At 38.8% G+C, this 23,368-nt stretch overlaps 2 non-coding genes across 2 annotated transcripts; one reads left to right on the top strand and one right to left on the bottom strand.

The window, feature by feature from the left end:
* Positions 1-1,739: 1,739 nt before the first annotated feature.
* On the bottom strand, positions 1,740-1,843 carry LOC148564197 (small nucleolar RNA R71). Its single transcript, XR_015884053.1, has one exon. It is a non-coding gene; the product is annotated as a small nucleolar RNA R71 (small nucleolar RNA).
* A 7,375-nt stretch (positions 1,844-9,218) lies between these two features.
* Positions 9,219-9,326, top strand: LOC148564196 (small nucleolar RNA R71). The gene has a single exon (XR_015885308.1). It is a non-coding gene; the product is annotated as a small nucleolar RNA R71 (small nucleolar RNA).
* The last annotated feature ends 14,042 nt before the right edge of the window (positions 9,327-23,368 follow it).

Genomic DNA, 23,368 nt, shown 5'->3' with positions numbered 1-23,368 from the left:
TATCAACACACAATCATTCAAACAACACAATTAACCATGGAAATCATCAATGTAACATTAACAATTCAAGATTCACAAGATTCATGAAATGGGAATAAAATAACAATTGACAAGAAAACATAAAGCTAACATAAGATCTAAACAAAATTATACTAAGGAATTTAAATTAAGCAATCAAAACTAGTAATCAACAAGATCCAATTCAAAATTCAACAAGGGAAGATCAAATCAAACTAGATCTAGAGAGGAACAAGGGTTTTTCTCTCTAGAAGAACAAGAACCAAAAACTAGCTAAAAATTGTGTCTAAGTGTGAATGAATGATCCCCCCTTTCCCCTAGCATCCTTGGGTCTTTTCTATGCAAAACCAGCTTGAATTTGGGCCTCTTGAGCCTCAAAAATTGCCAGGCATGATTTCCTTTAATGAGGTCACGTGCAGCTTGTCGCGCGTACGCGCTGATTGATTTTGCGATCCATGCGTGCGCGCCATGCACGCGTGCGCGCCGGTGTAGATTTCTCTAATCCGCGCGGATGCACCGATCTATGCGCGCCGCTTCCAGCTGTCTACATCCACGCGTGCGCGCGAGGTGCGCGCGCGCGGCCATACTAAAATTCCCAAAATCCAAATCTTCATGTTCCTTCCTCTTGTTCATGCTTTCTTTCTCTTTTTTAGGCCATTCTTGCCCTAAAAATTCTGAAATCACTCAACAAAGACGTCACGGCATCGAATCGTAATAAAAGAGGATCAAAATATAGCAATTTTAAGGCAAAAGAAGCATGTTTTTCATCATGGAGCAATATTAGGAAGAGAATACAAAACCATGCAATTCTTGTGAATAAGTGTAAAAAATATTGACAAAACCCCCCAAATTCTACACAATATAAACCACAAAATTGGGATTTATCATTGTCTGCATTGTTCCTCATGCTTGAATAAAAGAAAAATTATTTTGAAATAGAGAAAGAGTAAAGGTCTATGTTGGTATGAGACAGAATAAGTTCATGTGGTGGTATGTGCTGGTTCATTAGTTGATTTATGAATAAGGCTAGAGGTTGGCATGACTTTGTGATATGAACTTGAGTTAACATTCCGTGAGACTTGACAAATGAAAGAGGTCCATAAAAAAGAAAGAAAATTCAAGAGAAAGAAACAAAAAGAAATAAACAAGGCTGGGTGATGCCAGGGCATCTTAGTTTAGTTTCACCAGCCTTTCTCTTTGTTTTTAATAGGTTTTATGCACTTTCTTGAGCTATAAGCAAGCAATTGGGTTAGAAATTCATGCATACCTAGAATCATCCAACTATTGTTAATTTGATGCAAATTTCATGAGAATTCTGCTATAAATACTTGTGTGCTAAGAATGATTAGAATTCTCATGATCTTAGCAAGGCTTAGATGCATGTATTGGTTGATGATAGGTGAAAGAAAGCATGGAGGAAGGTTGAAGAAGGAGCCTGGAGAAGATGAAGAAGAAGCAACATTGGTGGCTAAGTTAGACCACCAATGTTGCCCCCAACGTTAAAAGAGAAGCAGAGCAAGTCTCTGCATGAGTGGCTGATACTCACGTTAGAGGGAGCGTTGGACATCCAACATTACCCCCAACGTGGTGATGAAAAATTCAATTGTGGAGCTAAATCAATTTTGAGCGACGCGTACGCATCTATGATGTGTACGCGTGAAAAAGCAGAATTTCTTAATGAATAGATTCCTAAAAGGTTCTACCCTCCACAAAAAGTAAATAGGCTGAGAACGGAAGTACAGACATTCAGACAGCTAGATGGTGAAACCATTTATGAAGCTTGGGAGAGATTCAAGGATTTGACAAGAAAATTCCCCACTAACATGTTTAATGAGTGGGTACAAATTCATATCTTCTATGTAGGGTTGAATCATGAATCAAAGAAAGCTGTAGACCACTCGTCTGGAGGTTCTCTTAATAAGAAGAAGACCATTGAGGAGGCCATTGATGTTATAGAGACAGTGGCCGACAATGAGTATTTTTATGCCTCAGATAGGAGCAACAACAGGGAAGTCCTGGAATTGAACCATATGGATGCAATCCTGGCCCAGAATAAGATGATCACAAAGCAATTGGCTGAACTAACCAAGCAAATGGAGAAGAATCAGGCTGCAGCTATCCACATTCAACCATCACCCCAAGAAGAGTTGGAGACCGAAGAAGGAGTTAACTGGGAGGAAGCTAATTACCTTGGAAATTTATCTAGGCAAGCTAACGATCCATACTCCAAAACATAGAATTCTAGTTGGAGGAACCACCCAAACTTTGGGTGGGGAAACCACAAAACCAAGGCCAAGACCACATAACTCATAATCCAAACCAGTACAACAACTCCCCTCACCAAAACTCCAACCAAAGACCATACCAGACCACACAAAACACTTATTCACAGCCACCATACCAAAGCCACAACAACCACTCTCAACACTCCAATGCCAACCAATCATCACCACATGATGAGGACAGAATGGTTAAGATGGAAGCGATGCTCGCCAACCTTTGCAAAGAAGTTGAAAACATAAAAAAATTCAAGGAAGAAGTGAGAGGGAGTATAAACAGCCGAGGAGAGGTTCGTAAGAATCTCGAGTCACAGGTGGGATACTGGTACGCGAAATTGTGATTACACTTTAATTATGTAAAATTCATTGCTCTTTCTTTCCCTGGAAATGGCGCCAAAAACATGATGCCAAGACCATGGTTCACAACTCCGTGTAACTAACCAGCAAGTGCACTGGGTCGTCCAAGTAATACATTACGTGAGTAAGGGTCGAATCCCACGGAGATTGTCGGTATGAAGCAAGCTATGGTCACCTTGCAAATCTCAGTTAGGCAGATATAAATTGATAATGATGTTTTCGAATAATAAATAATAGAATAGGGATAGAGGTACTTATGTAAATCATTGGTAGGAATTTCAGATAAGCGAATGGAGATGCTTTTTCGTTCCTCTAAACCTCTGCTTTCCTGCTATCTTCATCCAATCAGTCTTACTCCTTTCCATGGCTGGCTTTATGTGATACATCACCATTGTCAAAGGCTACTTTCGGTCATCTCTCGGGAAAATGATCCAATGCCCTGTCACGGCACGGCTAATCGTCTGGAGGCATCACCCTTGTCAATGGCTTCATCTTATCCTCTCAGTGAAAATGATCAACGCACCCTGTCACGGCACGGCTATTCATCTGTCGGTTCTCGATCATGCTGGAATAGGATTTACTATCCTTTTGCATCTGTCACTAACGCCCCGCAATCGCGAGTTTGGAGCTCGTCACAGTCATTCATTCATTGAATCCTACTCGGAATACCACAGACAAGGTTTAGACTTTCCGGATTCTCTTGAATGCCGCCATCATTCTAGCTTACGCCACGAAGATTCTGGTTAGGAGATCTAAGAGATACTCATTCAATCTAATGTAGAACGGAAGTGGTTGTCAGGCACGCGTTCATAGGGAATGATGATGATTTTCACGTTCATCACATTCAGGTTGAAGAGCGAATGAATATCTTAGAAGCGAAATAAGATGAATTGAATAGAAAACAGTAGTACTTTGCATTAATCTTTGAGGAACAGCAGAGCTCCACACCTTAATCTATGGAGTGTAGAAACTCTACCGTTGAAAATACATAAGTGAAGGTCCAGGCATGGCTGAGATGGCCAGCCCCCAAAACGTGATCAATAGAACAAAAGATAATCCAAAGATGGTCAAAAAGACTAGTGAAATGTCCTATTTATAATAAACTAGCTACTAGGGTTTACAAGAGTAAGTAAGTGATGCATAAATCCACTTCCGGGGCCCACTTGGTGTGTGCTTGGGCTGAGCATTGAGTGTTGCACGTGTAGAGGTCCTTCTTGGAGTTGAACGCCAGCTTTTGTGCCAGTTTGGGCGTTCAACTCTGGTTTTGGATCCTTTTCTGGCGCTGGATGCCAAAATTGGGCATAGAGCTGGCGTTGAACGCCAGTTTACGTCGTCTATTCTTGGCTAAAGTATGTACTATTATATATTGCTGGAAAGCCCTTGATGTCTACTTTCCAACGCAATTGAAAGCGCGCCATTTCGAGTTTTGTAGCTCCAGAAAATCTATTTTGAGTGCAGAGAGGTCAGAATCCAACAGCATCAGCAGTCCTTCTTCAACCTCTGAATCTGATTTTTGCTCAAGTCCCTCAATTTCAGCCAGAAAATACCTGAAATCACAGAAAAACACACAAACTCATAGTAAAGTCCAGAAATGTGAATTTAACATAAAAACTAATGAAAACATCCCTAAAAGTAACTAGATCCTACTAAAAACATACTAAAAATAATGCCAAAAAGAGTATAAAGTATCCGCTCATCACAACACCAAACTTAAATTGTTGCTTGTCCCCAAGCAACTGAAAATCAAATAGGATAAAAAGAAGAGAATATACTATAAATTCCAAACTATCAATGAAACATAGCTCCAATCAAATGAGCGGGACTTATAGCTTTTTGTCTCTTAAATAGTTTTGGCATCTCACTCTATCCGTTGAGGTTCAGAATGATTGGTATCTATAGGAACTCAGAGTTCAGATAGTGTTATTGATTCTCCTAGTTCAGTATGATGATTCTTGAACACAGCTTCTTTATGAGTCTTGGCCGTGGCCCTAAGCACTTTGTTTTCCAGTATTACCACCGGATACATAAATGCCACAGACACTTAATTGGGTGAACCTTTTCAGATTGTGACTCAGCTTTGCTAAAGTCCCCAATTAGAGGTGTCCAGGGTTCTTAAGCACACTCTTTTTTTTGCTTTGAACCTTGACTTTAACCGCTCAGTCTCAAGTTTTCACTTGACACCTACACGCCACAAGCACATGGTTAGGGACAGCTTGGTTTAGCCGCTTAGACCAGGATTTTATTCCTTTAGGCCCTCCTATCCACTGATGCTCAAAGCCTTGGGATCCTTTTTATTTGCCCTTGCCTTTTGGTTTTAAGGGTTATTGGCTTTTTGCTCTTGCCTCTTGGTTTTAAGAGCTTTTGGCTTTTTCTGCTTGCTTTTTCTTTTTCTTTCTATTTTTTTTGCCTATTTTTTTTTCTGCAAGCTTTGTTCTTTGCTGCTTTTTCTTGCTTCAAGAATTATTTTTATGATTTTTCAGATTATCAAATAACATGTCTCCTAGTCATCATTCTTTCAAGAGCCAACATATTTAACATTCTTAAACAACAACTTCAAAAGACATATGCACTGTTCAAGCATACATTCAGAAAACAAGAAGCATTGTCACCACATCAATATAATTAAGCTAAGTTCAAGGATAAATTCGAAACTCATGTACTTCTTGTTCTTTTGAATTAAAATAGTTTTTATTTTAAGAGAGGTGATGGATTCATAGGACATTCATAACTTTAAGACAAAGTTACTAACTACTAATGATCATGTAATGAAGACACAAACATAGATAAGCACATAGCATAGAAAACGAAAAACAGAGAAAGCAAGAACAAGGAATGAATCCACCTTAGTGATGGTGGCGTTTCCTTCTTGAGGAACCAATGATGTCCTTGAGCTCTTCTATGTCTCTTCCTTGTCTTTGTTGCTCCTCCCTCATTGCTTTTTGTTCTTCTCTTATTTCATGGAGCATGATGGAGTGCTCTTTGATGTTCCACCCTTAGTTATCACATATTGGAACTCAATTCTCCTAGGGAGGTGTTGATTTTCTCCCAATAGTTTTGTGGAGGAAAGTGCATTTGAGGCATCTCTAGGATCTCATGGTGATGAGCTTCATACGCCTCTTGAGCTCCATAAGTGGGCTCTCTTGCTTGCTCCATCTTTTTCTTAGTGATGGGCTTATCCTCTTTAATGAGGATATCTCCCTCTATGTCAATCCCAGCCGAATTACATAGGTGGCAAATGAGGTGAGGAAAGGCTAACCTTGCCATAGTGGAGGACTTGTCAGCCACCTTGTAGAGTTCTTGAGGTATAATCTCATGAACTTCCACCTCTTCTCCAATCATGATGCTATAGATCATGATGGCCCGGTCTATAGTAACTTCAGACCGGTTGCTAGTGGGAATGATTGAGCATTGAATGAACTCCAACCATCCTCTAGCTACAGGCTTGAGGTCCAATCTTCTTAGTTGAACTGGCTTGCCTTTGGAGTCAATCTTCCATTGAGCTCCTTCTACACATATGTCCATAAGGACTTGGTCCAACCTTTGATTAAAGTTGACCCTTCTAGTGTAGGGGCGTTCATCTCCTTGCATCATGGGCAAGTTAAACGCCAACCTCACATTCTCCGGACTAAAATCTAAGTATTTCCCCCGAACCATTGTAACATAGTTCTTTGGATCCGGGTTCTTACTTTGATCATGGTTCTTGGTGATCCATGCATTAGCATAGAACTCTTGAACCATTAGGATGCTGACTTGTTGGATGGAATTTGTTAGAACTTCCCAACCTCTTCTTTGAATTTCATGTCAGATCTCTGGATACTCATTTCTTTTGAGTTTGAAAGGGACCTCAAAGATTACCTTCTTCTTGGCCACAACATCATAGAAGTGGTCTTGATGGGCTTTGGAGATGAACCTTTCCATCTCCCATGACTCGGAGGTGGAAGCTTTTGTCTTCCCCTTCCCCTTTCTAGAGGATTCTCCGGTCTTAGGTGCCATCAATGGTAATGGAAAAACAAAAAGCTTATGCTTTTACCACACCAAACTTAGAATATTGCTTGTCCTCGAGCAAGAAAAGAAGAATAGAAGAAGAAGAAGAAGAAATGGAGGAGAGGGAGAGTGGGAAGTGTTTCGGCCAAGAGGGGTGTGCTGTGTGAATTTGATGAAGAATGGAGGGCTTTATATAGGGAAGGGAGGGTGGTTATGGTTCGCCCATATGGGTGGGTTTGGGTGGGAAATTGGTTTTGAATTTTGAAGATAGGTGGAGTTTATGAGGTAGGTTTATGGGGAAGAGTAGATGGATGTGAGTGGTGAAGAGGTGATGGGGAAGAGAGTTTATGGGGTTGTGTAAAAGAGAGTGGTGAGAAGAAGTGAGTGGAGGTAGGTGGGGATCCTGTGGGGTCCACAGATCCTGAGTGGATCCTGTGGGGTCCACAGATCCTGAGGTGTTCAAGGATTTACATCCCTGCACCCATTAGGCATGTAAAAATGCCTTTGCACCCAACTCTGGGCGTTCAGCGCCAGGTTGGTGGCCATTTTGGGCGTTCAACGCCCATTTGTGTGCGATTTCTGGCGTTGAATGCCAGAACCATGCCTGTTCTGGCGTTCAGTGCCCAAAAGCTGCCCATTTTGGGCTTTCAGCGCCAGAACCATGCTCTGTTCTGGCGCTGAACGCCAGACAGATGCTTCCTCCAGGGTGTGATTTTTCTTCTGCTGTTTTTGATTCCGTTTTCAATTTTTATATTTATTTTGTGACTCCACATGATCATGAACCTATTAATACATATAACTGAGAAAAATATAGTTAGATAAATAAAAATTAGGTTGCCTCCCAACAAGCGCTTCTTTAATGTCAATAGCTTGACAGTGGGCTCTTATGGAGCCTCACAGATGTTCAGAGCATTGTTGAGACTCTCCAACACCAAACTTAGAGTTTGGATATGGGAGTTCAACACCAAACTTAGAGTTTGGTTGTGGCCTCCTAACACCAAACTTAGAGTTTGACTGTGGGGGCTTTATTTGACTCTGCTTTGAGAGAAGCTTTTTCTGCTTCCTCTCCATGGTTGCAGAGGGAGATCCTTGAGTTTTAAACACAAGGGAGTCCTCATTCCATTGAAGGACTATTGCACCTCTGTCAACATCAATCACAGCTCTTGCTATGGCCAGGAAAGGTCTTCCTAGGATGATGGATTCATCCTCTTCCTTTCCAGTATCCAGGACTATGAAATCAGCAGGGATGTAAAGGCCTTCAACCTTTACTAACACGTCCTCTATTTGTCCATAAGCCTGTTTTCTTGAACTGTCTGCCATCTCTAATGAGATTTTGGCAGCTTGCACCCCATAGATTCCCAGTTTCTCTATTACAGAGAGGGGCATGAGGTTTATTCCTGAACCAAGGTCACACAGAGCCTTAAAGATCATGGTGCCTATGGTGCAGGGTATTATGAACTTTCCAGGAACCTGTTTCTTCTGAGGCAATGTCAGTTGATCCAGATCACTTAGTTCATTGATGTACAAGGGAGGTTCAACTTCCCAAGTAATAGTGCCAAATAATTTGGCATTCAGCTTCATGATTGCACCAAGAAACTTGGTAATTTGCTCTTCAGTAACATCCTCATTCTCTTCAGAAGAGGAATATTCATCAGAGCTCATGAAGGGCATAAGGAGGTTCAATAGAATCTCTATGGTGTCTAGATGAGTCTCAGATTCCTTTGGTTCTTCAGAGGGAAGCTCCTTATTGGTCACTGGACGTCCCAGGAGGTCTTCCTCCTTGGGATTCACATCCTCCTCTCCTTCATTGGGTTTGGCCATTTTGCTTATGTCAATGGCCTTGCACTCTCCTTTTGGATTCTCTTCTGTATTGCTTGGGAGAGTACTTGGAGGGATTTCAGTGATCCTTTTACTCAGCTGGCCCACTTGTGCTTCCAAATTTCTAATGGAAGACCTGGTTTCATTCATGAAACTCACAGTGGCCTTAGATAGATCAGAGACTAGATTTGCTAAATTAGAACCATTTTGTTCAGAGTTCTCTGTCTGTTGCTGAGTGGATGATAAAAAAGGTTTATTATTGTTAAACCTGTTTCTTCCACCATTATTAAAGCCTTGTTGAGGCTTTTGATCCTTCCATGAGAAATTGGGGTGATTTCTCCATGATGAGTTATAGGTGTTTCCATAAGGTTCACCTAAGTAATTTACCTCTGCTATTGCAGGGTTCTCAGGATCATAAGCTTCTTCTGCATAAGAAGCCTCTTGAGTACTGTTGGATGCAGCTTGCATTCCATGCAGACTCTGAGAGATCATATTGACTTGCTGAGTCAATATTTTATTCTAAGCCAATATGGCATTCAGAGTATCAACTTCAAGAACTCCCTTCTTCATAGGCGTCCCATTGTTCACAGGATTCCTTTCAGAAGTGTACATGAACTGGTTATTAGCAACCATGTCAATGAGTTCTTGAGCTTCTGCAGGCGTTTTCTTTAGGTGAATGGATCCACCTACAGAAGTATCCAATGACATCTTTGATAACTCAGATAAACCATCATAGAATATATCCAGGATGGTCCATTCTGAAAGCATGTCAGAAGGACACTTTTTGGTCAGTCCTTTGTATCTCTCCCAAGCTTCATAGAGGGATTCACCTTCTTTCTGTCTGAAGGTTTGAACATCTACTCTAAGCTTGCTCAGCTTTTGAGGAGGAAAGAACTTGGCTAAGAAAGCCTTGACCAGCTTATCCCAAGAGTTCAGGCTATCCTTGGGTTGAGAATCCAACCACACTCTAGCTCTGTCTCTTACAGCAAAAGGGAAAAGCATGAGCCTGTAGACTTCAGGATCTACTCCATTAGTCTTAACAGTATCACAGATCTGCAAGAATTCAGTTAAGAACTGAAAAGGATCTTCAGATGGAAGTCCATGAAACTTGCAGTTCTGCTGCATCAGAGAAACTAATTGAGGTTTCAGCTCAAATTTGTTTGCTCCAATGGCAGGAATAGAGATGCTTCTTCCATGTAAATTGGAATTAGGTGCAGTAAAGTCACCAAGCAACTTCCTTGCATTATTATTATTTTCAGCTGCCATCTCCTCTTCCTGTTCGAAAATTTCTGAAAGGTTATCTCTGGATTGTTGTAATTTAGCTTCTCTTAATTTTCTCTTCAGAGTCCTTTCAGGTTCTGGATCTGCTTCAACAAGAATGTTCTTGTCCTTGCTCCTGCTCATATGACAAAGAAGAGGGCACAAAAAAAAATAATAATAATAATATGGGTCCTTTATACCACAGTATAGGGATCCCTTTGTGAGTGGAAGAAAAGAGGGGGAGACAAAGAATGTAATATAATAGAAGAAACACAACTGTGAGGAGGGTTGAGATGTGAGATGAGATGTTAGTAGATGAATAAATGAATAGAATAAGATGAGAGAGAAGGAATTTTTGAAAATAGTTTTTGAAAAAGAGTTAGTGATTTTTGAAAACAGTTTTTGAAAAATGTTAGTAATTTTCGAAAATTAAGATTTAAAAATTAAAATAATTAATAAATTAAAAAAAATTTTGAAAAAGGGGAAAGATATTTTCGAAAATGAGAGAGAGAGAGTTAGTTAGGTAGTTTTGAAAAAGTTAAGAAACAAACAAAAAGTTAGTTAGTTAGTTGAAACAAATTTGAAAATCAATTTTGAAAAAATAAGAAGTTAGGAAGTTAGAAAAGATATTTTGAAAAGATATTTTTGAAAAAGATAAGATAAGAAGATATTTTGAAAAGATATGATTGAAATTAGTTTTGAAAAATATTTGATTTTTAAAATCACAATTAATGACTTGATTCACAAGAAATCACAAGATATGATTCTAGAACTCAAAGTTTGAATCTTTCTTAACAAGCAAGTAACAAACTTGAAATTTTTGAATCAAAACATTAATTGTTATTGTTATTTTCGAAAATTTGATATAAAATTAAGAAAAAGATTTTTGAAAAATATTTTTGGAATTTTCGAAAATAACTAAGAATTTTGAAAAAGATTTGATTTTTGAAAAATATTTTGAAAAAGATAAGATTTTCAAATTGAAAATTTGATTTGACTCATAAGAAACAACTTGATTTTAAAAATTTTTGAAAAAGTCAACTCAAATTTTCGAATTTGATGAGAGAGAAAGGGAAAGATATTTTTTTGTTTTTTTGAATTTTTATGATGAGAGAGGAAAACAGGAAAAATGATGCAATGCATGAAAGTTATGGATCAAAACAATGAATGCATGCAAGAATGCTATGAATGTCAAGATGAACACCAAGAACACTTTGAATGTCAAGATGAACATCATAGACACAATTTTGAAAAATTTGTAATGCAAAGAAAACATGCAAGACACCAAACTTAGAATTCTTTAATGCTTACGCACTAAGAATTCAAGAATGCATATGAAAAACACCATACAACACAAAACAAAAAATCATCAAGATCAAACAAGAAGACTTACCAAGAACAACTTGAGGATCATGAAGAACATTATGAATGCATGAAATTTTCGAAAAATGCAAGATGCACATGCAAATGACACCAAACTTATGACATGACTCATGACTCAAACAAGAAACACAAAAAATGTTTTTGATTTTTATGATTTTCTAATTTTTTTTATTTTTTCGAAAATTATATGAAAAAGAAAAAAAATAAGGATTCCAAAATTTTTAACATGAATTCCAGGAATCTTGCATTCTTAGTCTAAAGCTTCAGTCCAGAAATTAGACATGGCTCACAAGCCAGCCAAGCTTTCAATGAAAGCTCCGGTCCAAAACACTAGACATGGCCAATGGCCAGCCAAGCTTCAGCAGGTGAATCAGGAACAGCAGCAGGTGGATTAGCAACAACTAGCTTGCTCTTGATAACAAATTGCTGCCTCAGTCCAAATAAATTTAGACATGCCTTTACAGCCAGCCAGGCTTCACATGCTTCATGAAACAGTAGAATTCATTCTTAAAAATTTTGAATAAAATTTTTTAAAACATTTTTATATTATTTTTTTTCGAAAACAAAGGAGAAAATTTTGAAATATTTTTGAAAAATTTTTTGAAAAGAAAACAAAAAGAAAGTTACCTAATCTGAGCAACAAGATGAACCGTCAGTTGTCCAATCTCGAACAATCCCCAGCAACGGCGCCAAAAACTTGGTGTTGTTGCCGGATCAAACTTGGCACTGATGTTACCGGACCAAAAGCTTGTCGAAAACTCGAACAATCCCCGGCAACGGCGCCAAAAACTTGGTACGCGGAATCGTGATTACACTTTAATTATGTAAAATTCATTGCTCTTTCTTTTCCTGGAAATGGCACCAAAAACATGATGCCAAGACCATGGTTCACAACTCCGTGTAACTAACCAGCAAGTGCACTGGGTCGTCCAAGTAATACCTTACGTGAGTAAGGGTCGAATCCCACGGAGATTGTTGGTATGAAGCAAGCTATGGTCACCTTGCAAATCTCAGTTAGGCAGATATAAATTGATAATGATGTTTTTGAATAATAAATAATAGAATAGGGATAGAGGTACTTATGTAAATCATTGGTAGGAATTTCAGATAAGCGAATGGAGATGCTTTTCGTTCCTCTGAACCTCTGCTTTCCAGCTGATGTGTATTTTCGGAAAAACGAAAAACGAATTCCAAGCACACAAAACTCACCGGCAAGTGCACCGGGTCGCATCAAGTAATAAAACTCACGGGAGTGAGGTCGATCCCATAGGGATTGAAGGATTGAGCAATTTTAGTTTAGTGGTGGATTTAGTCAAGCAAATCAAGATTTGGTTGAGTGATTTGTGATTAACAGAATTTAAATTGCATGGAAAGTAAAGGGAATGGGTAAATTGCATGAAATTAAAGAGAACAGAAAATAAAGTGCTGAATCTTAAAGAACAAGTAATGTAAATTGCAGAAACTTAGATTGCAAGAAATGTAAATTGCAGAATCTTAAAGTGCAAGAAATGTAAATGGCTTGAATGGTAAAGGGAATTGGGAAGTGGATTTGCAGAAGTTAAACAAGGAAAAGTAAATTGCATTAATCAGACAAGTAGAAAATGACTTGAATTGAACCGGATCTCAAACGGAAATGTAAATGAACTTGAAAAGCTTTAAACAGAGAATGTAAAATGCAAACTCCAGATCTCAGGACCCAAGAGACTAGATAACCGAGTCTAGATCTCAATTCCTTCCTAGATCCAAATGTAGAATTCAATTGCAAGAAATTAAAGATCAAAACAGAAGAAAGCTTGAATGTAAATCTCAATTCTCCAATGGTGCAATAAAAGAAACAGAAAGAGATCTCAAGGTGAGATTGAGACAGAATTTCCCCAATTCTCAACACCCAAGACTCAAGACAAGTGTAATTGAAATTGAAAACAAGAAAACTAAGAGGAAGAGAATTCAATTCTCCTTCCCCAAACTCAGAAACTCAGAACAATTCAAAATCCAAAAGCTCTCCAAAAAACTACCCAGCAAAACTAGGAAGGAAAAGCTCTAAAAGGAAAAACTCCCCGAAAACTTAAATCCTAAGCTATTTATACACTTTCTTCAAATGGTCGTCAAGCCTTCAATTGGGCCTTTGTTCTTGATGGAATTGGGTTGATAAAGGCCTTGGTTGATTGCTACTGGAGTTGGAGAGAGAACCGAAGTGAACCGGGTTGGGAATTATAAAAGCTTGAGTAAAAGTTTGAGTAAAAGTTTGAGGCAAACTTTTACTCAAACTTTTTACACCAGCTGCCCCATTCTTGCTGCTACCAACGTTTGAGCTAAAGTTTGGGGTCAAAATTTTGCTCAAACGTTGGCCCCCTTATGCACACTCATGGCGCCAACGTTTGCCAAAAAGTTTGAGGCAAACGTTGGCGCAAACTTTTTGTCTCCAGGGTGTGTTGCTGATGGCGCCAACGTTTGCCAAAAAGTTTGAGGCAAACGTTGGCGCAAGCTTTTGTCCTCCAGGGTATTGATTTGTGATCCCAACGTTTGCCAAAAAGTTTGAGGCAAACGTTGGCGCAAGCTTTTTTCCCAAAAGTTTGAGCTAAAGTTTGAGGCAAACTTTTGCTCAAGCTTTTTGTTCCCTGGGGTGTTTTCACTTATTCCGAAAGTTTGAGCTAAAGTTTGAGGCAAACTTTTGCTCAAACTTTTTGTTCTCTCTTGCTCCTAGCCATTCCTTCTTGCTTCAACCTTTCTCCAAGCTTTCTTCACCTATCATTAATCAACCAAACACATCAAAGCTATGCTCAAAATCATGAGATTGTCATTCTTTCATAATATGTGGCAATTATAGAATAAATCCTCATGAAATTGCATTAATTTATCTATGGTTGATTAAATCAAAGGAAACATGAAAATCTACCCAATTGGCTTGCTTGGGGCTCAAGAAAGTGCATAATTCAATTGAAAACAAAAGAAAAAGGCATGCGAAACTAGGCTAAGATGACTTGTCATCACAACACCAAACTTAAAGCTTGCTTGTCCCCAAGCAAGAAATGAATTATTGAGAAGAAAGAATGAAATGGAAGATGATGTTCATGCTAGCTGAGTATTATTGGTAGTTCATGGGGTTTTATGTGGATATGTAAACACTCACTTCTTATTGACTCTTAGGCCTAGAAAGTCTTCTTCAAGCATCAAGCAACACACTGCTATAACCTCTCATTATTTCTTTATCCTTGGCTATTATTTTGTTCATAAGCTTTATTTGAGTGTCATGTGTAACAAGTTTATTGATTTCTTTATACTTGACACATTATTCACTATAGACACTTGGCTCACATTCCTTCTTAAAACATTGATGCCCAGCACCTCTTTGGGCTACTAAATGCCTTGTAGTTAGGTTGCTCTTGATAGTGGACTTTCAGCTGATGATCCTAGGTTAGTTAACCCAAGTCACCGAGTGTTGATGCACTCCAAAGAGCTTAATAGTTCAAGCAGATCCTAGTACAAAGACACCATAGGCATATATTCTAAGGTTCAAGCTATTGGTGTCTAGCTTTGTTTCTTTTTGTTTTTCTTTTGTTCTGTTGCCATTTTTGGCTTTTTCTTTTCTCTCTTTTTTTTTTGATTTTCTTTTTAACCAAGGATTTTTATTTGATTGAGATTCATAGACAGTAGGCCACTTTCTACTTAGAAGGAGACATTCTAGTTCTCTTATTCACTAAAAGTGAGTTATCATACAATCACACATACATACCACCACTTACTTTTATTGTACTTCTATCTAACAGAGAACTATCTTACTTCACATTCAAACATTTCTTTTTATTGAATTAAAGATGCAGGGGACAAAGCATGCAGTTAGTTAAGTGAAAGTAAACATACAAGCACACACTTGGACTAGCTTACTTATTGCAAAAGAAAATTGAATCTACTTGAACTTGATGAACACTTTAGCAAGACATAAATCAAAGCATTTCTCAACAGCAGAAGTTAAGTATAAATACAACCTATTGGTTTGCAGTTCTTTTGTTCCTCCTTCTGTTGTGCCCCTTTTGAGTCATGATGCATAATGTCTTCAAATGGTGGTTCGTTCCCTGCATAATTCTCAAAAGTTGCTTGCTTCTCAAGCCCTTAGGTGACTGGTTAGTATGCATGAATTGAGTGTGGCTTTTTGGATTCAATTTGGTGTGGGAACACCAAACTTAATTCCTTGCCTCTATAATGCAACAGGTTGTACATTTATAAATTCTTTTGCCTTGCTAAAGGTTATGGAACCAAACTAAGAAGCAATTAACTGGTTGAATAATTTGTCTGATTGCTTGGAGCTATCATTATGCAAGAGGTAAGAGTATGCTTTTAAATGAGATTTTGGTGGAACACCAAACTTAGAATCCTTCATTCTCCCTTAAATTGTTTTGGTGTGCAACACCAAACTTAGATCCTTGCAATACAGACAAAACTACTCAACCTTTTTATTGAAACAGCTATGAAAAGAAAACTACCTCAGGTTGGGTTGCCTCCCAACAAGCGCTTCTTTATTGTCACTAGCTTGACATCTCGTTCTTTGATCATGGAGGGTGAAAAGCATAGTGCCTCAGCTTTTCTCCTCTTACTGTGAACTTTCTTCCGGTCTCCTTTTTTATGATCTCTAGGTGTTCAAGTGAAAGGACCCGGTTCACAGTGTAGTATTCAGATGATTGTGGGGACACCTTCATTTGTTGGGTGTTTAACACTACTTTATCCCCTGGTGAAAAGCATTCAGTAGTGATCTTCTTGTTTCTCCACCCTCTTGGCCTCTTCTTCTTTTCTTTCTCAAAAGATACTCCCTGCCTTGGTGGTTCCTTATCTGAGATGTTGAATTTCTCATCTGGAGGTTTTGGATCTAGTTCCTCCTTGATTTCTTTGGTCTGTTGCACCATCTCTACTTCTTTCAAGCATGGATTTGGAAGTCTTGGAGCTAACTCATTGACTACCTCCTTCAAACTTTGATCTCTGGCCTTATCCTCCGTACACTCTTCTTCTTGAGTGGGCTCATGTGGGGTTTTAAAAACATGGAATGCTAGGTGCTCATCATGCACTCTCAGCAACAATTCCCCTTTTTCAACATCTATCAGTGCTCTGCCCGTAGCAAGAAAAGGCCTCCCTAAGATGATGGGGGTGTTAGGGTCCTCCTCCATATCCAGAATGACAAAATCAGCTGGGAGAAGGAATTTCCCCACTTTTACCAATACATTCTCTACAACTCCAACTGCTTGCTGGATGGATTTGTCAGCCATTTGAAGAAGTATTCGTGTGGATTTCAGCTCACAAATTCGAAGTTTCCTCATTAGAGACAAAGGCATCAAGTTTATGCTTGCACTAAGGTCACAGAATGACTTTTCAATTGTTATGTCTCCTATGGTGCAAGGTATATAAAAACTCCCAGGATCATCTTTCTTCTCTGGTAACTCTCTTTGGAGAATAGCACTACATTCCATTGTCATCTCAACAATTTGTCCTTCTTTTAGGGACTTTTTCTTTGTCAGCACTTCCTTCATAAATTTGGCATACACTAGCATCTGTTCAAGTGCTTCTAAGAAAGGAATATTGATGCTGAGGGTCTTGAATATGTTCAGGAACTTTGAGTATGCTTATCCTCATTCTCTTTTTTGAACCTCTGAGGGTATGGAAGTTTGGGGATATGTGGCTTCACCCCTTCCTTCTTCTCTTGTAGTTGTGTTTCAAGGATGTCCTTATCTCTCTTTGAGCTTTTTGCATTCTTGATTTTTTGATCCTCTTCACTTCTCTCTTCTGTCTCTTCTTGTGGAACTTCTCTGTTGTGTTCTTCCTGATTGATGGCTTTCTTCTCACTTCCCACTATAATTGCTTTGCACTCCTCCCACTTTGTAGCTTTTCCTTTGTCCCTTGAGTGGTCTTGAGTGGCACTAGGGGATACATTTGATTGCTTCTCATCCATCTCTGCAATTCGTTTAGCCATTTGTTCCATATGCCTCTCAAGATTTTTACTTGTTATGGCTTGATCCTTCCGTGCTGCTTCCTGATCTTGTCTTGCCATCTCTTGATTTTTTTTGAGTTTCTCCACCATTATCTCTAGATTAGAGATTCTTTGGGAGTCTGGATTTAGTTGTGGTTGTGTAAAGTGAGATGGTTGTTGCTGGAAGTTGTTTGAACCATTTGTGGGGTTGTTTTGTGGGTGGAATGTGGGTGTGGAAGGTGGATGATGGTTGTTTTGGTTAGTGACTGAATTATTGGGTAGATAATAGCTGGAATTTGGGTGGTCATTTTGGGGTTTTCTATATGGATTGTGGGTTATGTTTTGCTGGTTGTTGTTCTGGTTTCTTCTTGAGTTGTTTTGGTTTGAATTCCTTTGCCATGGTTGTTGATTTTGAGTGTGGTTATCTCCCCATCAAAGATTTGGATGGTTCTTCCAGGATGGATTGTAGGTGTCACCATAAACATCATTTTGGCCTGAACCTTGGTTGTGCACATATTGAAGTTGTTCCTGCTGCTGATCTTCTTGGTTTTCTTTATTTTGCCCCCATATGGTTGATGGTTGGCTTGTATTCACTGCTGCAACTTGCAAGCTGTCAAACTTTTTAGCCATCTGCTCAAATTATTGTTGAATCTGCTCCTGCATTATCTTGTTTTGAGCTAGGAGGGTGTCAACCCCTTCTATTTCTAACACTCCTTTCCTTAGTGATGGTTGGCATTGTCTCTGATGGCCAAAGAAACATTGGTTGTTAGCCACCATGTCAATGAGGTTCTAAGCTTCTTCAGCTGTCTTCATGAGTTGCATTGAGCCTCCTGCTGAATAGTCAAGTGCCTCTTGAGCTTTCATTGTCAGTCCTTCATAGAAATTTTGGAGTTTATCCCATTCATTAAACATCTCTGGTGGACACTTCCTGAGTAAAGCTTTGTATCTTGGTCTTCACTGTGTTACATATCCTCAGGAAGGTGGATAGGTGTTGGTTTGGATCTTCCAAGGGGCCTCCTCCATAGGAATAGTTGTTCTGCACCAAGGTGATGAGTTGGGGCTTCAATTCAAAGTTATTTGCATCGACAATTGGGGTAAGGATGCTACTCCCACAATGCCTTGGATTAGCAAATGTATATGAAGCCAAGACTCTGCTCTGGGGTTGACCATTGTTGTTGGCCATTCTCACTGGTGGATTTGTTGGATTTGTTGAGTGTTCCTCCAATTCATGATATTCTTCATCTGATTCTTCCTCTCCAACAACATTTTTTTCTCTTGCTTCTCTTCTTAGCCTTCGGAGGATTCTTTCGTCAGTTTCATGAAAGGTAGGGATCTCTCTTCTTATATCTGACAAACAAGCAAAACACAAGAATCACACAAGACGAGAAAAGCAATAACACTTCAATCCATGGCTGAAGTGAAATATTAGTTAGCTTAGGCAAAAATTCAAACAGTTAGCGTGTTAGTCAAAAGTTAAAGAAACAGAAAAGAAAAAGTGCTTGATCTAGATCTCCACTTCACTTAATCATTGTCAATCTAATCAATCCCCGGCAACGGCGCCAAAAACTTGATATGTATTTTCGGAAAAATGAAAAACGAATTCCAAACACACAAAACTCACCGGCAAGTGCACCGGGTCGCATCAAGTAATAAAACTCACGGGAGTGAGGTCGATCCCACAGGGATTGAAGGATTGAACAATTTTAGTTTAGTGGTGGATTTAGTCAAGCGAATCAAGATTTGGTTGAGTGATTTGTGATTAACAGAATTTAAATTGCATGGAAAGTAAAGGGAATGGGTAAATTGCATGAAATTAAAGAGAACAGAAAATAAAGTGCTGAATCTTAAAGAACAAATAATGTAAATTGCAGAAACTTAGATTGCAAGAAATGTAAATTGCAGAATCTTAAAGTGCAAGAAATGTAAATGGCTTGAATGGTAAAGGGAATTGGGAAGTGGATTTGCAGAAATTAAACAAGAAAAAGTAAATTACATTAATCAGACAAGTAGAAAATGACTTGAATTGAACCGGATCTCAAACGGAAATGTAAATGAACTTGAAAAGCTTTAAACAGAGAATGTAAAATGCAAACTCCGGATTTCAGGACCCAAGAGACTAGATAACCGAGTCTAGATCTCAATGCCTTCCTAGATCCAAATGTAGAATTCAATTGCAAGAAACTAAAGATCAAAACAGAAGAAAGCTTGAATGTAAATCTCAATTCTCCAATGGTGCAATAAAAGAAACAGAAAGAGATCTCAAGGTGAGATTGAGACAGAATTTCCCCAATTCTCAACACCCAAGACTCAAGACAAGTGTAATTGAAATTGAAAACAAGAAAACTAAGAGGCAGAGAATTCAATTCTCCTTCCCCAAACTCAGAAACTCAGAACAATTCAAAATCCAAAAGCTCTCCAAAAAACTACCCAGCAAAACTAGGAAGGAAAAGCTCTAAAAGGAAAAACTCCCCGAAAACTTAAATCCTAAGCTATTTATACACTTTCTTCAAATGGTCTTCAAGCCTTCAATTGGGCCTTTTTTCTTGATGGAATTGGGTTGATAAAGGCCTTGGTTGATTGCTCTTGGAGTTGGAGAGAGAACCGAAGTGAACCGTGTTGGGAATTATAAAAGCTTGAGTAAAAGTTTGAGTAAAAGTTTGAGGCAAACTTTTACTCAAACTTTTTACACCAGCTGCCCCATTCTTGCTGCTACCAACGTTTGAGCTAAAGTTTGGGGTCAAACTTTTGCTCAAACGTTGGCCACCTTATGCACACTCATGGCGCCAACGTTTGCCAAAAAGTTTGAGGCAAACGTTGGCGCAAACTTTTTGTCTCCAGGGTGTGTTGCTGATGGCGCCAACGTTTGCCAAAAAGTTTGAGGCAAACGTTGGCGCAAGCTTTTGTCCTCCAGGGTATTGATTTGTGATGCCAACGTTTGCCAAAAAGTTTGAGGCAAACGTTGGCGCAAGCTTTTTCCCCAAAAGTTTGAGCTAAAGTTTGAGGCAAACTTTTGCTCAAGCTTTTTGTTCCCTGGGGTGTTTTCACTTATTCCGAAAGTTTGAGGTAAAGTTTGAGGCAAACTTTTGCTCAAACTTTTTGTTCTCTCTTGCTCCTAGCCATTCCTTCTTGCTTCAACCTTTCTCCAAGCTTTCTTCACCTATCATTAATCAACCAAACACATCAAAGCTATGCTCAAAATCATGAGATTGTCATTCTTTCATAATATGTGGCAATTATAGCATAAATCCTCATGAAATTGCATTAATTTATCTATGGTTGATTAAATTAAAGGAAACATGAAAATCAACCAAATTGGCTTGCTTGTGGCTCAAGAAAGTACATAATTCAATTGAAAACAAAAGAAAAAGGCTAGTGAAACTAGGCTAAGATGACTTGTCATCACAACACCAAACTTAAAGCTTGCTTGTCCCCAAGCAAGAAATGAATTATTGAGAAGAAAGAATGAAATGGAAGATGATGTTCATGCTAGCAGAGTATTATTGGCAGTTCATGGGGTTTTATGTGGATATGTAAACACTCACTTCTTATTGACTCTTAGGCTTAGAAAGTCTTCTTCAAGCATCAAGCAACACACTGCTATAACCTCTCATTATTTCTTTATCCTTGGCTATTATTTTCTTCATAAGCTTTATTTGAGTGTCATGTGTAACAAGTTCATTGATTTCTTTATACTTGACACATTATTCACTATAGACACTTGGCTCACATTCCTTCTTAAAACATTGATGCCCAGCACCTCTTTGGGCTACTAAATGCCTTGTAGTTAGGTTGCTCTTGGTAGTGGACTTTCAGCTGATGATCCCAGGTTAGTTAACCCAAGTCACCGAGTGTTGATGCACTCCAAAGAGCTTAATAGTCCAAGCAGATCCTAGTACAAAGACATCACAGGCATATATTCTAAGGTTCAAGCTATTGGTGTCTAGCTTTGTTTCTTTTTGTTTTTCTTTTGTTCTGTTGCCATTTTTGGCTTTTTCTTTTCTCTCTTTTTTTTTGATTTTCTTTTTAACCAAGGATTTTTATTTGATTGAGATTCATAGACAGTAGGCCACTTTCTACTTAGAAGGAGACATTCTAGTTCTCTTATTCACTAAAAGTGAGTTATCATACAATCACACATACATACCACCACTTACTTTTATTGTACTTCTATCTAACAGAGAACTATCTTACTTCACATTCAAAAATTTCTTTTTATTGAATTAAAGATGCAGGGGACAAAGCATGCAGTAAGTTAAGTGAAAGTAAACATACAAGCACACACTTGGACTAGCTTACTTATTGCAAAAGAAAATTGAATCTACTTGAACTAGATGAACACTTTAGCAAGACATAAATCAAAGTATTTCTCAACAGCAGAAGTTAAGTATAAATACAACCTATTGGTTTGCAGTTCTTTTGTTCTTCCTTCTGTTGTGCCCCTTTTGAGTCATGATGCATAATGTCTTCAAATGGTGGTTCGTTCCCTGCATAATTCTCAAAAGTTGCTTGCTTCTCAAGCCCTTAGGTGACTGGTTAGTATGCATGAATTGAGTGTGGCTTTTAGGATTCAATTTGGTGTGGGAACACCAAACTTAATTCCTTGCCACTCTCTCTAATGCAACAGGTTGTACATTTATAAATTCTTTTGGCCTTGCTAAAGGTTATGGAACCAAACTAAGAAGCAATTAACTGGTTGAATAATTTGTCTGATTGCTTGGAGCTATCATTATGCAAGAGGTGAGAGTATACTTTTAAATGAGATTTTGGTGGAACACCAAACTTAGAATCCTTCATTCTCCCTTAAATTGTTTTGGTGTGCAACACCAAACTTAGATCCTTGCAATACAGACAAAACTACTCAACCTTTTTATTGAAACAGCTATGAAAAGAAAACTACCTCAGGTTGGGTTGTCTCCCAACAAGCGCTTCTTTATTGTCACTAGCTTGACATCTCGTTCTTTGATCATGGAGGCTGAAAAGCATAGTGCCTCAGCTTTTCTCCTCTTACTGTGAACTTCCTTCCAGTATCCTTTTTTATGATCTCTAGGTGTTCAAGTGAAAGGACCCGGTTCACAGTGTAGTATTCAGATGATTGTGGGGACACCTTCATTTGTTGGGTGTTTAACACTACTTTATCCCCTGGTGAAAAGCCTTCAGTAGGGATCTTCTTGTTTCTCCACCCTCTTGGCCTCTTCTTCTTTTCTTTCTCAAAAGATACTCCCTGCCTTGGTGGTTCCTTATCTGAGATGTTGAATTTCTCATCTGGAGGTTTTGGATCTAGTTCCTCCTTGATTTCTTTGGTCTGTTGCACCATCTCTACTTCTTTCAAGCATGGATTTGGAAGTCTTGGAGCTAACTCATTGACTACCTCCTTCAAACTTTGATCTCTGGCCTTATCCTCCGTACCCTCTTCTTCTTGAGTGGGCTCATGTGGGGTTTTAAAAACATGGAATGCTAGGTGCTCATCATGCACTCTCAGCAACAATTCCCCTTTTTCAACATCTATCAGTGCTCTGCCCGTAGCAAGAAAAGGCCTCCCTAGGATGATGGGGGTGTTAGGGTCCTCCTCCATATCCAGAATGACAAAATCAGCTGGGAGAAGGAATTTTCCCACTTTTACCAGTACATTCTCTACAACTCCAACTGCTTGCTGGATGGATTTGTCAGCCCTTTGAAGAAGTATTCGTGTGGATTTCAGCTCACAAATTCGAAGTTTCCTCATTAGAGACAAAGGCATCAAGTTTATGCTTGCACCAAGGTCACAGAATGACTTTTCAATTGTTATGTCTCCTATGGTGCAAGGTATATAAAAACTCCCAGGATCATCTTTCTTCTCTGGTAACTCTCTTTGGAGAATAGCACTACATTCCATTGTCATCTCAACAATTTGTCCTTCTTTTAGGGACTTTTTCTTTGTCAGCACTTCCTTCATAAATTTGGCATACACTGGCATCTGTTCAAGTGCTTCTAAGAAAGGAATATTGATGCTAAGGGTCTTGAATATGTCCAGGAACTTTGAGTATTGCTTATCCTCATTCTCTTTTTTGAACCTCTGAGGGTATGGAAGTTTGGGGATATGTGGCTTCACCCCTTCCTTCTTCTCTTGTAGTTGTGTTTCAAGGATGTCCTTATCTCTCTTTGAGCTTTTTGCATTCTTGATTTTTTGATCCTCTTCACTTCTCTCTTCTGTCTCTTCTTGTGGAACTTCTCTGTTGTGTTCTTCCTGATTGATGGCTTTCTTCTCACTTTCCACTATAATTGCTTTGCATTCCTCCCACTTTGTAGCTTTTCCTTTGTCCCTTGAGTGGTCTTGAGT

This window comes from Arachis ipaensis, chromosome B5 (genome assembly GCF_059453495.1).
Source record: "Arachis ipaensis isolate K30076 ecotype BB chromosome B5, ASM5945349v1, whole genome shotgun sequence".
Taxonomy (NCBI): domain Eukaryota; kingdom Viridiplantae; phylum Streptophyta; class Magnoliopsida; order Fabales; family Fabaceae; genus Arachis; species Arachis ipaensis.
Note: the sequence above shows the minus strand (reverse complement) of the source record. Positions and strands in the feature narration are given on the sequence as shown.